The sequence below is a fragment of the Tachyglossus aculeatus genome, chromosome X1 (assembly GCF_015852505.1).
Source record: "Tachyglossus aculeatus isolate mTacAcu1 chromosome X1, mTacAcu1.pri, whole genome shotgun sequence".
NCBI lineage: Eukaryota > Metazoa > Chordata > Mammalia > Monotremata > Tachyglossidae > Tachyglossus > Tachyglossus aculeatus.
The window spans coordinates 122,105,364-122,123,187 of NC_052101.1; the positions used below are offsets into that span (position 1 = coordinate 122,105,364).

General features: G+C 47.0%; 1 protein-coding gene across 5 annotated transcripts in view; it reads left to right on the forward strand.

Moving 5' to 3' along the window:
- The window catches only part of GATAD2A (GATA zinc finger domain containing 2A), a 180,552-nt gene that overhangs the window by 17,639 nt on the left and 145,089 nt on the right, over window positions 1-17,824 (forward strand). For 3 of the 5 annotated variants that reach the window (XM_038772502.1, XM_038772501.1, XM_038772503.1), the window contains exon 1: window positions 8,154-8,268. The exons of the other annotated variants lie outside the window; for them this stretch is intronic. The gene's annotated coding sequence lies outside the window, so the exon portion shown is untranslated. Of the gene's footprint in view, window positions 1-8,153; window positions 8,269-17,824 lie in introns of those variants that run through there. 5 annotated transcript variants of the gene reach the window in all.

Below are 17,824 nucleotides of genomic sequence, written 5' to 3' on the forward strand. Positions count from 1 at the left end.
TCGGTATAGGGGTGGTAGCCGAAGCCATGGAAGCGAATAAACTCCCCGAGGGAGGAACAGGAGGAGGGAGAGGAAGTGTAAACTGTGGAGAGTAGGAGGCCCAGAACTGAGCCTTGAGGGACACTCACAGTTAGAGGGTGAGAGGTGGAAGAGTAACCAGTTGAAGAGACTGAGGAGTGGCTAGGGAGGTGAAGGAGACCCAGGGTGAACTGTGTCGGTAAAAACCAATGTTGGATTGTATTTTCAGGAAGGGGGCATGCCGTACAGTCTCGGGGCGGCTAAGAGTTCAGAAAGGTTAGGCGAGAGTGGAGCCCATTAGATTTGGGAAGCAGAACGCCTTGGTAACCCTGGAGAGTCGACAAAGGGGGTGGAAACCGGATTGTAGTGGGTCAAGAAAAGAGTTTGAGGTGAGGAAGTAGAGGCAGATGATGTCCAGAATTCATTTGAAGAGTTTGGCCAGAAATGGGACTAAGGAGATGGGATGATAGCTGAAAGGTGCTGGGAGGATCCAGAGAAAGGTAGGGGGAACTTGAGCTTATATGAAAGCAGAGGGGAAAGAGCCATGAGTGGTCTAAGATGATGATTAGGGAGGCAAGACGAGTGGGAGCGAGTGTTTTAGAAAATGAGAGGAAATAGGGTCAGAGGCAAAGGTAGAGGGGGTAGATTTTGAGAGTAGGTGACAGGCCGAGAGAGATAGAGACAGCAAGGAAGCATGAGAGATGGGGTGTAGGTTTTAGGAGGGAGTTTGGGAACTGATGGGAGGGAGCTCACTGTCTTTCCAGTTATATACTGAAGAAAGTTTGGATGAAATGTGCCAAGTATAAACAGCTGAAAATATAACACATTTGATATTCAGTGTATTATTGTAATGGGGGAAAACGGATACAGTTCTGTCATCTCGGATAAAAAGACTGCTCTGAAGGGTGTATTGTTTTAGGAACACTGGTTTGATAATTTTATTTTACTCAAACTGTTTTTATTTACCAACTCTACACCGAGATCAGTGCCATGGGATCATTGGGCACGAACTAAGGATTAGTTGATCGGTTGACTATTGGTTAACAATTTCCTCAGCCCCAAAGCACTCATATACCTATCCATCATTTATTTATATTAATGTCTGTCTCCCCCTTTAAACTTCAAGTTCCTTGGGGGCAGGGAACATGCCTACCAAATCTGTTCTATTGTAATCTCCCAGGCGCTTGGTACAAGTGCCCTGCATGCAGTAAGTGCTCAGTAAATACCATTGATTGAGTTGGAATTCTGAGGTCATCTGTAATATGGCTCCAGCTCTGTAGACTTTTTCTTTAGTTAGTAGATCTTAGGGTTTAGAATTGTATTTGAATCAGATTGCATCATGTTTTGTGTGCTCACACCTAAGAATATTATTTCACCCAACAAATGAGTCACATAGAGATATCCACTAGAGAAGCCTTATTCCACATCTGATGCTTTAAACTGCTTCTGTACCACCCAAGCAAGAGTCTTGAACGGTTCAGATATCCTTCCCCAACTCTCCTTCTGGCTCTAATTTCCCTATTTCTCTTCCCTTCTGTCCTTCCCGGCCCTCATCACAAAAAATAAACTATTAAGCCGCCCCCCCCCCCACCATTTCCCTAGTTGGAGAAGAGAAGATATGGAGAGAGAGAGAGAGAGAGAGAGAGAGAGAGTTATTTCTCCCCCTGGAGCCAGTCCATAGAGGTGTGTCATTAGCATAGTGCAGCTGATGCCCAACTCCTAAAGACAGCATATCACCTTAATGTCACACCCAGGATTTGCCAGCTTAGACTTTGGAATCTTTTAGTCTCTCAAAATCTTGGGTCTCCCATCTGACCACACGTTCCTCTGTTTGTTTTTAATTAAGTTGGCACTAATCAAGACCCAGGTGAGGTAATATTTTGCTTGCATTGTTTAGATGTACATCATGTAATGATTTGAAGTAAAACCCTAATCTGGGAAACTGCAAATTGTAGAGAAGCTTATAGATGCCAACAGCTGCCTTAGTCTTTACAATTGACTGTGCAGGAAATTTTCTGGTTTCATTATCCCATGTCACCTGTTTTCGTGAGTAAGTTTGCAAGTACCTGAATGTGTACGTTTGCAAGTTCATGAATGACCAGGAGTAAGTCGGGTTATTGATCCCTCTGGATCAGGGAAATAAAAGCTGAAAACTTTGTAATTTGTTGCATTTTTTACTTCAGTGCACTACCCCCAATGATAAACTACTTTGCACGTTGTTGGGCGACAGGCAGCACAAGAAGCCACCAGGCAGCACCTCTAAGGCAGTTGTTGGCAATCTCGTGGGCTCCTAGGCCACTCAGGAGGCATGAAAGAGAATAATGCCATGGCAAATAAACCCTGTCTGTGTGGTCCAAAACAAACAGCTTTCAGCTGATCCTGAAAAATTTCAACAGAAAAGAGCTACAGTCCATTGTGCCATAACACGGGGGTTGTGTTCCTGAAGAGCCTGGCGTTCATGATAACTCGCGTCGTACTACCGATGGCTGCTGTGTCTGAACCTGCTTCCGGAGTCAGAGTCATTCTTCCAACAGTGTCGCACTCTATCCAGATAGATGTCCATTGCCGGAAGAGCGTGGCTAATTGCAGAATAGCCTTCTATTTACAATGAAAACATGCCATCTGGTAGAGTCAGTGGTATTTATTGAGCGCTTACTATGTGCAGAGCACTGAACGTGCTTGGGAGAGTCCAATTCAACAGAGGTAGCGGACATGGCAGAACTGACTGTATTGGCAAAAAATGCCGTTGGTTTGATCGAAGGCCGTTGCTCCAAAACTGGATGGCCATCAGAGTAAGGGATGAGCTGCTATTTTTTTCTTTTTTTTTACCTTGGCTAAAAAAAAAAGTGGGGGGTGTGGGGAGGAGGGCTTGCTTCCCCACGCCTACTCTGATATGTAGTGCGATGGCAATTGGATATTAGGCTTCAGACCAAACCGAAGGTCCACAAACCCGTAGAGCTGCCCAACCCGCAACCTGTGAGACCTGGACTACGCACCTACATCTCTCAGAGTCACTTACGGGTTACACTCAACATCAAATGGCAAGATGGGTTTCACAGTGAAGTCAGTCTCCCAGCAGGTTCCTCATAGAGAAGCAGTGTGGCTCAGTGGAAAGAGCATGGGCTTTGGAGTCAGAGGTCATGGGGTCAAATCACAGCTCTGCCAATTGTCAGCTGTGTGACCTTGGGCAAGTCACTTAGCTTCTCTGTGCCTCAGTTACCTCATCTGTAAAATGGGGATTAAGACTGTGAGCCCCATGTGGGACAACCTGATCACCTTGTATCCTTCCCAGCACTTAGAACAATGCTTTACACATAGTGCTTAACAAAAGCCATTATTATTATTATTATCTCAATCCAGCTGTTTTGGGTGGGACAGGTAAGGAGAATGGACAACAGTCAATCAGTGGTATTTATCGAGAGCATACCGCATGCAGAGCACTGTACTATTAATAATAATAATGATGGTGGTATTTGTTAAGCACTTATGATGTGCCAAGCACTGTTCTAAATTCTGGGGGAGATATAAGATTATCAGGTTGTCCCAGTTGGGGCTCTCAGTCTTAATCCCATTTTACAGATGAGGTAACTGAGGCACAGAGAAGTGAAGTGACTTGCCCAAAGTCACACAGCAGGCAATTGGGGGAGCGGGAATTAGAACCCACGACCTCTGACTCCTAAGCCCGAGCTCTTTCCACTAAGCCACGCTGCTTCACGCTACTACACGCTTGGGAGAGTACAACCCAGTAGAATCGGTCGCTACCCGGACAGGTAATGTATGGCGAGCGGAGATGGAGTCACCTAAAGCAGGGAGGACGGAGAGAGCGATCTAAGGACACAGAAAAGCAAAGCCTCAGACAGTGTTGCATCTCTGCTGCCAAACCGGGTGTCAGTTGCTACAGCTAGATCCTACTGCATATCCTACAGCGGTCAAGAAAGGGACAACTTTTCAAATGTAAGCTTTTTAGGCTCACAAGCTAAGGGGGCAAAAGAGAACAGCAGTGGGGACCGGCAAGCAGCAAAAGTGCACTGTGCGGCGCGACTGGGGTTCCACATTGGCCTCTTCAGCCATGCCCACACCCATAGGTAAATGTCAGTGGTGTCATCTTCTAGCATGAAGGACAGCTATATATGTGTATATATTCTTGGCACATGACTCGGGCAATGACACTTTCCCCCTCCCCTTTGGTAATTCACGTAGCTTAAGACCGGGGCCCCAAACCCTCCTCTTTGCCCTTTCTTTTAATCAAGTCAGCAGAGTAGAGAAGCCCCAGGAGAAGGGAGGTGGGAATGTCCCCAAGTCAGGATGGTTCCCATAGGTCTTAGGCAGGCCCCCTCACTCTATCCTGCCATAATAACTACGGTGTCCGTTAAGCGCTTACTACGTGCCAAACACTGTTCTAGGGTTGAGGTAGATACAAGGTAATCAGGTTGGACACAATCCCTGTCCCTCATGGGGCTCACAGTCTTAATCCCCATTTTACAGGTGAGGGAACTGAGGCACAGAGAAGGGAGTTGACTTGCCCAAGGTCACACAGCAGACAAGTGGCGGAGCTGGGATTAGAATCCACATCCTCTGACTCCCAAGCCTGGGCTCTTGCCACTAGGCCATGCTGCTTCCTATAGTAGGGAGCTGGATACCATCCACCTCTGTCCCCCTTCTTCCCCCCATCCCCATCTCCCCCCCACCCCCGGTTATTTCTGTTGCACCATGAAGAATGTGCAGGGCCAGTATTTTTTTCTTTTCTTTGGCAGTGTGGCATTTGTTTTGCTGCATGTAAACTTTGCCACTCTGCAAAGGATTTATGAATTTTGTGAACCACTGATTGTGGGCACAACCTAAACCTTTATTAAAATGGGCATTTCTGAACTTCCCATTAAAGGGGTCATTTTATAGAAAAGCGCTCTTATTTATGAAACATGCTGCATGTGGAAGCATTCTCTCGGCCCCCCCACTCCTGTCACCAGTGGGTTCAACCTAGTAAATTCAAAATTATCTCATTGTAGACAGGGAATGTGTCATTCATTTACTACGCCATGCTGCTTTTTTTATGGCATTTATTATACGCTTACTATGTGCAAAGCACTGTTCTAAGCGCTGGGGAGGTTACGAGGTTGTCCCACGGGGGGCTCACAGTCTTCATCCCCATTTTACAGATGAGGTAACTGAGGCCCAGAGAAGTCAAGTGACTTGCCCAAAATCACACAGCTGACAAGTGGCGGAGCCGGGATTTGAACCCATGACCTCCGACTCCAAAGCCTGGGCTCTTTTCCACTGAACCACGCTGCTTCTCTCCTGAGCGCTTAGTACCATACTCTGCACACGGTAAGCGCTCAATAAATACGATTGAATGAATGAATTTTATTGTTGATTCGACTTCTCCCGAGCGCTTAATACAAGTGCTCTGCATACAGTAATGCTCAATAGACCCGATTGAATGAGTGACTACAACCTTCCACTCCTTAGTAACGTGCTTCTCAGTCAAAAGTCCTTTTGCACACAGAGATGTCCTCAAGAATCGTATTTTAAAAGGTGGTCTTTTGGTGCAGTTTGACTGTCTTGTATAACAAAAAGTGGCCAGTCCTTTCAGAGCAGCAGAGAAGTTCTCTTCCTCCAGGAAAGGCACCAATATGCTGTAGCCCATAATTAGGGGCTCTTCACTTTCAGTTTTATTTTATTACTTGTTAAATCAGGGTTGATTACTGGGCTGCAAAATAAGTGACAGTTGGTAGGGGGGAAAAGTGATTTTGGAGTAAATCAGAATTTATTTTGGGTCAGAAAATGGAACCAGGTATCTGCGGTGGATTTAGAGCAAGGGTAATTTAAAAATACTCCACTCTGAATCCAGAGCTGCTGGTGAGAGACTTCTGCTTTCCCTTTTGGCCACCCCCAGATCCCTCGGTCAGAAATGGGACCCAGCCATCCTTTTCTCTCTCTTCACTTACCCCAAAGTAAATTCTGTCCCACACATTTCTAATACCAGACTTTATTTGAAAAATACAAAATTTGGGCCGGGGGAAGAGGATACTTTTGGAAAAACCTGAAATGTTTCACTAAATGCATTAAATATTTACTCGAGGAGCAGTGTGGTCTAGTGGCTAGAGCACAGGCCTGGGAGTCAGAAGGACCTCGGTTTTAATTCCGGCACCGCCACTTGTCTGTTGTGTGACCTTAACTTCTCTGAGCCATAGTTACCTCATCTGTAAAATGGGGATTAATAGGGTGAATCCCATGTAGGTCATGGGTGGTGTCCAACCTGATTATCTTGTCTCTACCCCAGTGCTTAGCACAGTGCCTGGCACATAGTAAGCGCTTAACAAACACCATGTAAAAAAAAGTCTATAGCATTCTACTCATGGAGAAGACTGAGCAGTATCAAAGCAGGAGATCAGGAACTCCCCTGGTTATCTGAGTTTTTTCTTTTTCACCACTTATTTTCCTGTACTTTGACCTCTTTAAATAGAAAGAAAGCTTGCAGTTTTGTAACGATACCCCTCCATAATCAATGATAGATTCCCTGGCCATGAGAATATAAGGATGTAAGCTCCTTGTTGGCAGGGAATATGTCTGCCGACTTAATATTGTACTCTCCCAAGCTCTTAGTGCATACAGTTCTGCACACAGTAAGTGTTCGATGAATACCATTGATTGATATTTAAGAGGCTGGGGATTTTTTTTCCCATTTCCAGGCCTCCAAAATTCATTGAGGGGCACCATAACATTGACTTAGGGAGTTAATAATAACCGTGGTATTTGTTAAATGCTTTCGATGTGCCCGGCGCTGTACTAAGCACTGGGATGGATACAAGCAAATTGGGTTGGACACAGTCCCTATCCCACAGGGGGCGCAAAGTCTCAATCCCCATTTTCCAGATAAGGTAACTGGGGCCCCGAGAAATGGAGTGACTTGCCCAGGGTCACGCAGCAAAGTGGCAGAGCTGGGATTAGAACCCACAACCTTCTGACTCCCAGGCTCATGCCCTATCCATTACCACCATGGTGCTTACAAGTAATGATGATGATGGTATTTGTTAAGGGCTTACTTTGTGCCAAGCACTGTTCTAAGCACTGAGCACTTACATATCCAGTTATATTAGAAGCAAAGTGGCTTAGTGGCAAGAGCCTGGGCTTGGGAGTCAGAGGTTGTGGGTTCTAATTCCGGCTCCGCCACTTGTCAGCTGTGTGACTTTGGGCAAGTCACTTCACTTCTGGGGTTCAAGACTGCTAGACCCAAGTGGGACAACCTGGTAACCTTGTATCTATCCCAGTGTTTAGAACAGTGCTTGGCACATAGTAAGCTGTGCTTAACAAGGACCATTATTATTATATTACCGAGAATAATTTTCAACTCTGCCCTATGAAAATGGCTTTATTTCTGAGACGGCAACGAGAGTTTACTCGTGTCGAGTAAAATAGTCTTGAATCGACAACATATACTGGATTCAAATTCTCAAGTATACTAGACTGACTTCCCTTAGTAGTTTTTCGCCCATGATTCCCATTCATTTTCAGCCTTTTCTGGCGAACTGGGCAATGGCATTTCAAAGAGAAGGGAAAAGTTTTTGAAACTAAACCTGGGTGTGTGTGTGGCGGCGGGGGGGGGGGGGGGAACCTTCTCAAGTTTCTGTGCCAGTAGTAAACGCCCCCTCCACCTGGATAACTCTTCCTCTTGAGTATGGGGTTGGTTATCCTTGTCATCCCTGTTCGGTTTTTAAGCCAAATGAAAGTAACGTGCCAGCCGTCAGCCTGGACGATTTTCAGGCGAAGGAGCTGGCATCCAGAAAGTCGCCAGCCACGTTTCTGGTGGCGGTATTCCGATTTTGGCTGGTGTGAATTGTACCTCTGGTCGCCGGGAGCGTGGTCTGCAGAGACTTGTTGGGGGGGGGGGGGTGGGTGTGTGTGTGTCTGTGTGTGTGTGTGTCTCGCACGTTGTTGGACACTGCATGGCCCGACCACATGGTCCCAGGCACACAGCCCTCTCCGGCCCTGCTGTTTTGCCTTTAAGAGGTCCCCTGTGTTTTGGGGGTAGTAATGGACTAAGTGTGCCGCCCCTGGTGCGCATGTTCGGGGGAGTGACGCCGCGGCTCCATGTGTAAGGAGCGCATTATTTGGCAACCGGAGCGGCGGAGGAGAGGATTAGAGGGATCCCCGGCGGGGGAGGGGGGGTGGTGTGTATGTGTGTAAGTGGGAACCCTTTGAAAAAGAAAGAAGCCAAACCCTCCTGGAGCTGCTACTTAACCTCTACCGACTGTAAGTGCTCAGATCTCAACTTCTGATTTTTTGTTGTTGTTGTTTTTGCCCCCCAGGGGAGGGGGAAATGGGGCTAAGTTGTTTTGCAGAATGCCTTGCAATGCAGCCGATCGATTTCCCACCCCCACCCTCCACTCGGCCCCGCGGGGAGAGAGCCGAACGCCCCTTAAAATAAAAGCGAACCGGTCTAGCCCGCCGGGTTTACCGGGGTGATTCACGGGCTGTGCAAAGTCCTGAACTGGAGCTGCACCACCTAGCAACCTGGGGTGGTCGGGGGGCTGGGAGGGGTTATTCTTTGGGAAAGAGGTTTGCTTCTCTGGAGCGGTGGGGGCGGGGGGGGGAGACAGGGTCGAGAGTGAGGGGAGTGAAATATCCGGGAACCTCTTCTTCTTTATGTGAAAAGTTTTGTGTGGTTCTCCCACCTCCCCCCCATAAAGATGCGCTCAGTAATCTCTTTACCGGTCTGTCCTGGGAACGAAAATCATGGAGGGGGGGAGGAGGAAGGGGGGGATGCGTCCGGTTTGGAGACAGATGCAAAAAGAGAGGAGGAAGGACAAACCAGTTGTTTCGGAAAGTTATTCAAGGCTTTTTAATCGCGCCTGCCCGACTGCTTCCGCCTCCTCTTCCTCCTTCCACCATCACACGCTTTCCTTCCTCCCCTCCTCCCTCCTTCCTCCCCCCCCCGCAACGTTCCTTCACCACCACCCCCCTCCCCCGGACTCAGAGGAGACAGTGGAATACCGTTGGATGCAGGGAAGAACCGATTGTGCTCTCTGGAATGGCGCGATTTTAAAATGGTCAAACTGAAACCTGCCGCCGCTGGAAAAGAGGAGGTGGCCTTTTTGGGGTGGGGTGGGGTGGGGGAGGTTGTGGTGAGGGGCTAGCCTTCGACGGGTTTGGTTTGGGCAGGATGACTGTCCCCCGCTTCCTGTCCGCTGGTGGGCGGAGTGCAGTAGTAGCAGGAGCCCCGTGGTTCGGGGTGGATTTAATAAGGGCTGGGGGTGGGGTGGGGGAATGGACATATTTGTGTGTGTGTGTGTGTGTGTGTGTCTCGGTTGAGCCCCAGTCGTGGCACTTAACCCGGCTGTGGCAGCCAGGCTGATTCTCTTGTCAGAATAAGAGTCTCCTCCCACCCCCACCCATCTCCTTTTCTCTCTCCCTCTCTCTCTCTCTCCCTTCCCCTCTGTCACACACACTCACACATCCGCTCTCATTTGATGTCCTTTCTACTCCCAAAGGTGCACCGGGATATTTTTCCTTCTGCTGGACTCCCTCCCCATTGCCCCCCCCCCCGCAAAACACACACACACACACACACACACACATACACACACACGCACCCCCCCCCCCCCCATTTCTACCTTTGGACTCCCATGCTTATTTTCAGGATCTTGGCCTCCTGTTCGGTTTTCCATCCTTGATTCCGATCCAAGCAGTTTCCATCTCGATGATGATTTCCTCCACCTGTAATGGGTCAGCGGCAGTGACTGGACCATCTTTAGACAGCGGTTGCCGGATTTTTCGTCGAGGGATTGCCACTGAGAGTTTGCGTGTTGGTGCTGCCGAGAGTTTGCGTGTTGGCACTGCAACGTGTAAAGGTTTCGAAGGGTGGGGGGACCTCAGTATAGTCACTTTTGAAAATATTCGGAATCGGTGGATGAGCTTTCTTAAGAAAGCCTTTTTTTTTTTGCCTTGAATTAAATTAGCACTGTGGAAAAATGTTCCTGCAGAGGGAATAATCAATTTTGGTAGTGAATGATGGAATTTGTCAGAACAAAAAGCATGTACTCTAACCAAGTCACCTAGGTATAGCTTCATCCTTATCCCATGAGCCTTAGAGTCTTTAGATTAAAGTCTAGGTGAGTCACTTTAGATTTTATTTCTTTCCTCCCCACTCCTCAGCTTCTTTCATTTTTCTTCTAAGAGTGCAGCATTTCTATTCCTTTGATTTCGTTATGGTGGTACATACAGTGACACCTTCTGGTTGTGACAGGCATAAAGTACTGATAAAAACCCTGTGTTTCTGTCCTTGGGCGTGAGAAATGGTTGAAATTCACTCAGAAAATCTTCCCACCCACCAGGTAGGCCTAACCTTTTTCACAGTCTTGCAGGCTTTTTACTTGGTCGCAAGGAAATATTTGCCGTTGTCCTAGTCCAAGCTGTGTGTTAAGAATAAGCAGTTGTTAAGACATTGCAACAGGTTATAGAGGGATGGCTGTGTGTTAAGAATAAGCAGTTGTTAAGACATTGCAACAGGTTATAGAGGGAGGTTGTGGAATCTCCTTCCTTCCTCCAAGATCTGTAAAAATAGGATAAGAAGCCCAACTGGTATGGCTTTGGGGCAACTCTACATGGAAGCAGGGGGATGGACTATTTGACCTCTGTAGTCTCTTCCTGCCTTGGGGTTTTGTGATTTTAAAAAAATGGCTTAGAATAAAATTATTAATTTTATAGATGCATGTAGCTATTCCATTCATTATGTCACGTACCCTGTTTTGGTCCTTTTTAATGTGGAAGGAAAATGTATCATTTAAGAGTTGGTTTGGCACATTGGACATGATTGGTTTCTTCTCAAATTGAAAGTTTTGTAGAGATACCCCATCTTCCCAATCGATGGGTAGAGTGGAACGTTCTTCAACTCTAAAGTGGACCAACAGAGGGGGAATTCCCACTCCTGACTTATATCAACTCTATCCCAGGCAAATTGCACACTACAGGGGATGGGGGAGGAGGGGCGGGCAGCATATGCAGCATCATTCTTCACCCCAAAGCCCTCAGTCAAAACCATTCAAGTCAGATGGCTTGTTTGGGCTTGTGACAAACAAATCGGTCCATATTCTTTCTTCTTTTGTGTTTCCTGATCAGGGAGTGCACTCAATTGTTGGTTGAAGCCACTTGATGACCAAGTGATGTCTAGGCATTTTGTGCCCTCTCCCTGAAGCTGACGCTGACCTTCCTGAATTCAGGACAGTGCCCACGGACCTTAGGCCAGGGATAAGGTGGGGGAGAGGGGAAGTAGAGCGGCAAAACCACAGGTGCTTGTCTGTCAGTCAATCAGTCGTATTTATTGAGGACTTACTGTGTGCAGACCATGGGACTAAGCACTTGAAAGAGTACAGTATAACAAGAGTTGGAAGACACGTTCCCTGCCCACAAGAAGCTGATACTCTGGAGGGGGACAGACATTGATAAATTACATAGAAGTATACAGTAATTGTGGTGTCCTGAAATCCTCGTGTCTCTCTCCACTTCAATCCATACCTCATGCTGCTGCCCGGATTATCTTTGTCCAGAAACGCTCTGGACATATTACTCCCCTCCTCAAAAACCTCCAATGGCTACCGATCAATCTGCGCATCAGGCAGAAACTCCTCACCCTGGGCTTCAAGGCTCTCCATCACCTCGCCCCCTCCTACCTCACCTCCCTTCTCTCCTTCTACTGCCCAGCCCGCACCCTCCGCTCCTCCACCGCTAATCTCCTCACTGTACCTCGCTCTCGCCTGTCCCGCCATCGACCCCCGGCCCACGTCATCCCCCTGGCCTGGAATGCCCTCCCTCTGCCCATCCGCCAAGCTAGCTCTCTTCCTCCCTTCAAGGCCCTGCTGAGAGCTCACCTCCTCCAGGAGGCCTTCCCAGACTGAGCCCCTTCTTTCCTCTCCCCTTCGTCCCCCTCTCCATCCCCCCGTCTTACCTCCTTCCCTTCCCCACAGCACCTGTATATATGTATATATGGTTGTACATATTTATTACTCTATTTATTTATTTATTTATTTATTTATTTTGCTTGTACATTTCTATCCTATTTATTTTATTTTGTTGGTATGTTTGGTTCTGTTCTCTGTCTCCCCCTTTTAGACTGTGAGCCCACTGTTGGGTAGGGACTGTCTCTATGTGATGCCAATTTGTACTTCCCAAGCGCTTAGTACAGTGCTCTGCACATAGTAAGTGCTCAATAAGTACGATTGATTGATTGATTGGTGTTTAAGTGCTTACTGGGTGCCAACCACTGGGGTAGATCCAAGCTAATCGGGTCCCACATAGGGTTTACTGACAGACCGTGTAAATAAATAAATTACAGATATGTACAGAATAACTGGAGTATTTAAGTGCTTACTACGTGTCAAGCACTGTACTAAGCACTGGGGTAGATACAAGATAATCAGGTCCCACGTGGGACTCACAGACAGATATTAAATATGCAAATAAACAGATATACAAATAAAGTACAGCTATAAAGAGTGCAACTCCAAGTGCAAGGACGATGCAGAAGGGAGTGAGGGAAGGGGAAATAGGGGTTTATTTGGGGAAGGCCCCTTGGAGGAGATGTGATTTCAGTGAGGCTTTGAAGGTGGGGAGAGTGATGTCTGCCGAATACAAAGGGGGTGGGAGTTCCAGTCCAGAGGCAGGATGTGGGCAAAGAGTTGGTGGTGAGATAGATGAGATCAAATTACAGTGAGTAGGTTGGCATTAGAGGAACAAAGTGTGCGGGCTGGGTTGTAGTAGGAAATCAGTGAGGTGAGATAGGAGGGGACAAGGTGATTACTTGAAAGCCAATGGTAAGGAACTTCTGTTTGACGTGGAGGTGGATGGGCAACCACTTGGGCATCCTGAGGAGTGGGGGAAAATGGACTTGAATGGTTTTGTAGAAAAATGATCCAGGCAGCAGTGAAGTCTGGAGTGGAGAGAGACAAGAGGCTGGGAGGGCAGCGAGGAGGCTGGTACAGTAATCAAGGTGGGATAGGATACTGATGGTGGTGCTGATGGTATTTGTTAAGTGCTTACTATGTGTCAAGTACTATTCTAAGCGCTGGGACAGATACAAACTAATCAGGTCAGACACAGTCCATGTTCCACTTGGGGCTCACAGTCTTAATCTGTATTAATCATTAATACCGATGAGGTAGCTGAGGCCCAGAGAACATGGATTTTAGCAATTTTTGTGAAGGTTGAACCGAGAGGATCTGGTGACAGTTTGAATATTCCCCCCCCCCCCCCTTTTAGACTGTGAGCCCACTGTTGGGTAGGGACTGTCTCTATATGTTGCCAATTTGTACTTCCCAAGCGCTTAGTACAGTGCTCTGCACATAGTAAGCGCTCAATAAATACGATTGATGATGAATATGTGGGTTGAATGAGAGGGGTGAGGTTATGGGCTTGTGAGACAGGAAGGACAGTGGTGCCGTCTACAGGTTTGGGAAAGTTCAGGTAAGGACAGGGTTTGCGTGGGAAGATAAAGGAGTTCTGTTTTGGACATGTTAGGTTTGAGGTGTTTCCTCGGGACATCCAAGTAGAGATATCCTGAAGCCAGGAGGAAATGAGAGAATGCAGAGGAGAGAGGTCTTGGCTGAAGAGGTAGATTTGGGAGTCATCCATGTCGAGATGGTAGTTGAAGCCACGGGGAAGCTAATGAGTTCTCCAAGTGGGAGGGCTTAGATGGAGAATAGAAGGGGACCCAGATTTGAGCTTGAGGGCATTTCCACGGTTAGCGGTTGGGAGAGAGAAGAGGAGAACTATCATCTCTACGCTGATGACACCCAGATCTACATCTCTGCCCCTGCTCTCTCCCCCTCCCTCCAGGCTCGCATCTCCTCCTGCCTTCAGGGCATCTCCATCTGGATGACTGCCCGCCACCTAAAACTCAACATGTCCAAGACTGAACTCCTTGTCTTCCCTCCCAAACCCTGCCCTCTCCCTGACTTTCCCATCGCTGTTGACGGCACTACCATCCTTCCCGTCTCACAAGCCCGCAACCTTGGTGTCATCCTCGACTCCGCTCAGTCATTCACCCCTCACATCCAAGCCGTCACCAAAACCTGCCAGTCTCAGCTCCGCAAAATTGCTAAGATCCGCCCTTTCCTCTCCATCCAAACCGCTACCCTTCTCGTTCAAGCTCTCATCCTATCCCGTCTGGACTACTGCATCAGCCTCCTCTCTGATCTCCCATCCTCGTGTCTCTCCCCACTTCAATCCATACTTCATGCCACTGCCCAGATTGTCTTTGTCCAGAAACGCTCTGGGCATGTTACTCCCCTCCTCAAAAATCTCCAGTGGCTACCAATCAGTCTGCGCATCAGGCAGAAACTCCTCACCCTCGGCTTCAAGGCTCTCCATCACCTCGCCCCCTCCTACCTCACCTCCCTTCTCTCCTTCTACAGCCCAGCCCACACCCTCCGCTCCTCTGCCGCTAATCTCACTGTGCCTCGTTCTCGCCTGTCCCGCCGTCAACCCCCGGCCCACGTCATCCCCCTGGCCTGGAATGCCCTCCCTCCTCACATCCGCCAAGCTAGCTCTCTTCCTCCCTTCAAGGCCCTACTGAGAGCTCACCTCCTCCAGGAGGCCTTCCCAGACTGAGCCCCCTCCTTCCTCTCCCCCTCGTCCCCCTCTCCATCCCCCCATCTTACCTCCTTCCCTTCCCCACAGCACCTGTATATATGTATATATGTTTGTACATATTTATTACTCTATTATTTATTTATTTATTTTACTTGTACATATCTATTCTATTTATTTTATTTTGTTAATATGTTTTGTTTTGTTCTCTGTCTCCCCCTTCTAGACTGTGAGCCCACTGTTGGGTAGGGACTGTCTCTATATGTTGCCAACTTGTACTTCCCAAGCACTTAGTACAGTGCTCTGCACACAGTAAGCGCTCAATAAGTACGATTGATTCCTCTCCCTCGTCCCCCTCTCGATCCCCACCGTCTTACCTCCTTCCCTTCCCCACAGCACCTGTATATATGTATATATGTTTGTACATATTTATTACTCTATTTTACTTGTATATATCTATTCTATTTATTTTATTTTGTTAGTATGTTTGGTTTTGTTCTCTGTCTCCCCCTTCTAGACTGTGAGCCCACTGTTGGGTAGGGACTGTCTCTATATGTTGCCAACTTATACTTCCCAAGTGCTTAGTACAGTGCTCTGCACACAATAAGCGCTCAATAAATACGAGTGATTGATTGATTGAGAACCAGGAGAAGACAGTGTCAGTGAAGTCAAAGTTGGATGTTTCCAGGAGAAAGCGGTGGTCCCCAGTGTCGAAGGCAGCTGAGAGGTCAAGGATTAGGATGGAGTAGAGGCCGTTGGATGTGGCAAGAAGGAGATTCAGTCATTCATTCATTGTCGTATTTGAGTGCTTACTGTGTGCAGAGCACTGTACTAAGCGCTTGGGAAGTACAAGTTGGCAACATATAGAGACGGTCCCTACCCAACAACGGGCTCACAGTCTAGAAGGGGGAGACAGACAACAAAACAAAATATGTGGACAGGTGTCAAGTCATCAGAATAAATAGAAGTAAAGCTAGATGCACATTAACAAAATAAATAGAATAGTAAATATGTACAGATAAAATAAATAGAGTAATAAATCTGTACAAACATACAGGTGCTGTGGGGAGGGGAAGGAGGTAGGGCTGGGGGGAGGAGGAGAGGAAAGAAGGGGCTCAGTCTAGGAAGGCCTCCTGGAGGAGGTGAGCTCTCAGTAGGAGATCGTTGACCTTTGAGAGGACAGTTTTTGTGGAGTGAAGGGGGGTGGAAGTCAGATTCAAATGATGGCATCTAGATTCTGGAGGCACACGCCAAAAAAGGAGCTGGCCCTGGCAAAGGGTTGGGGCATAAAAACAACCCATTCATCATCTGAGTTTGCATTACAGTATATCTGTGTTTTCCCATCCCAGTCTGTCCCCAGTCCCTGCGTCTAAGGAGAGACGTTTTTTGTTGCCAGGTTATTGGGTTTTGATGGAGTGTTATTTGGCAAATCTCAATATCCTATGTCATGATACGGAGGTTTGTAAAATAAATGGAATTCTCTTCAGCAGCAAAACGGCTGTCCAGCTTTTAAAGGTTTTGCCTCACTGGCTTAGTGCACTGGCGATTTAAAATCTAGCCAAGTCAGTAATGGTTTGAGTTTGATGATCTCATCAAACTGTGAAATGAATTTGGTGGCCCCAGTCCTTGTCCTGGAGGTTAAGGACATCTATCTGGCACCTTGGCTGACCTGATGCCAGCAGAAGATGTTACCTGTTTGGGATGCTCAAAGTTGGGACAAAGCTGAATGACTGGGTCATTATGAACTTTCACGTTAATCTCTCCATAGAGTACAGTTAGGCCCTATCAGCTTTAGAAAACTAAACGGTAGCTGCTTTTTTCCCTCACTTTAAAGAACACGAAGACTGGGAACTGCATTGAAGAACACTAAAGCGTAAAAGTGTCTCGACTCCAAAGGTAAGGTAGCCGAAGCTTTTGACCGGCACAGTGTAACACCCTTTAAAACACGTGAGTTTTCATAAGGATGTAGTTATTACCCAGAAGTGGAAAGATTTGGTGGCGGTTCCCTCTTGAGAAACGGAGTCAAAACAGGTTTGGATATCTATAAAGAGTTTGCTCCCAAAGTATTTAAAATGTACTTCCCAATTAATATGGTTTCAGTTATGCTTAACTTCCTTTTAGAAAGCAGCGACGTGCCATTGCACGTATCGGAGTAATATGCATTAGTGAAGTTTGAATATGCAAAAATATACTTGTTGGACAGATAGACATACTGCTTTAATTTCAATAGTTTTTAAGAACTAGATGAGAAATACAAATATATGTCCAGTTGCCATTGCTGAACCGTGAGTCATTTTTTTATGGATGTATATTAGTAAAGCATAGCCATTTAGGGGAGGAGTTTCTGGGGAGTCAAGTCAATCGAATTTATTGTGTGTTTACTGTGTGCAGAGCACTAGTTGGCTAGGGAGCCTAGGCTCAATTTGGGAGGTATGAGATGGTAAACACATTCATCTCTGGTCAACCCTAAGTAAGAAAGGCAATATACTATATTACAGTGGTTAGGTTAAATATGACTCCATGAATATGTCTACACACAGTGAACTGCGTGGTTTGGGGGAAAAAAAATTCCAAGTGAAACCCAAATGCTAAAGTGCTAAAATGCAAGAGAAAAAATATGCATCGTCAATTCAGCATTGTAAGAACTGGAGAATGTTCTGTGGACCTCAGGAAATTGAAATGTTTGTTGTGAAATTGATTTCTGATAGCCTAAGGTCTACATGGTTGGTAGTTACTTTTAGACTGTGAGCCCACTGTTGGGTAGGGACTGTCTCTATATGTTGCCAACTTGTACTTCCCAAGCGCTTAGTACAGTGCTCTGCACACAGTAAGCGCTCAATAAATACGATTGATTGATTGCTGCCCTGGGGGATGTGGGTGACCTTGATGTGCACCTCTTCCCCCATTCTTTCACCAGTATGCCCGGGCTGCCTCCCAGGGAGTTGAAAGACCCTAAAATGTTCTGGGTCATTCAGGCAGCGGTGATGACAACAGAGTTCCTGAGACAGAACTAGTGTTGAATGCACCTCTCGTGTTTGTTTTGCCTTCCCAACCCTGGAACTTCCTGGAAGATTGGCATTCAGCCTTTGGTTTTCCAGGTAGGAGTGTGGCCAGAAGGAGATTCTTGCAAGAGAAATGGTCCCTTGAACAGATTCGATGCATCAGGAAATGATGGCATAAAGGAGCAACTGTGGTATTCTTTCAGTATTGATTAAGTGCTTACAAG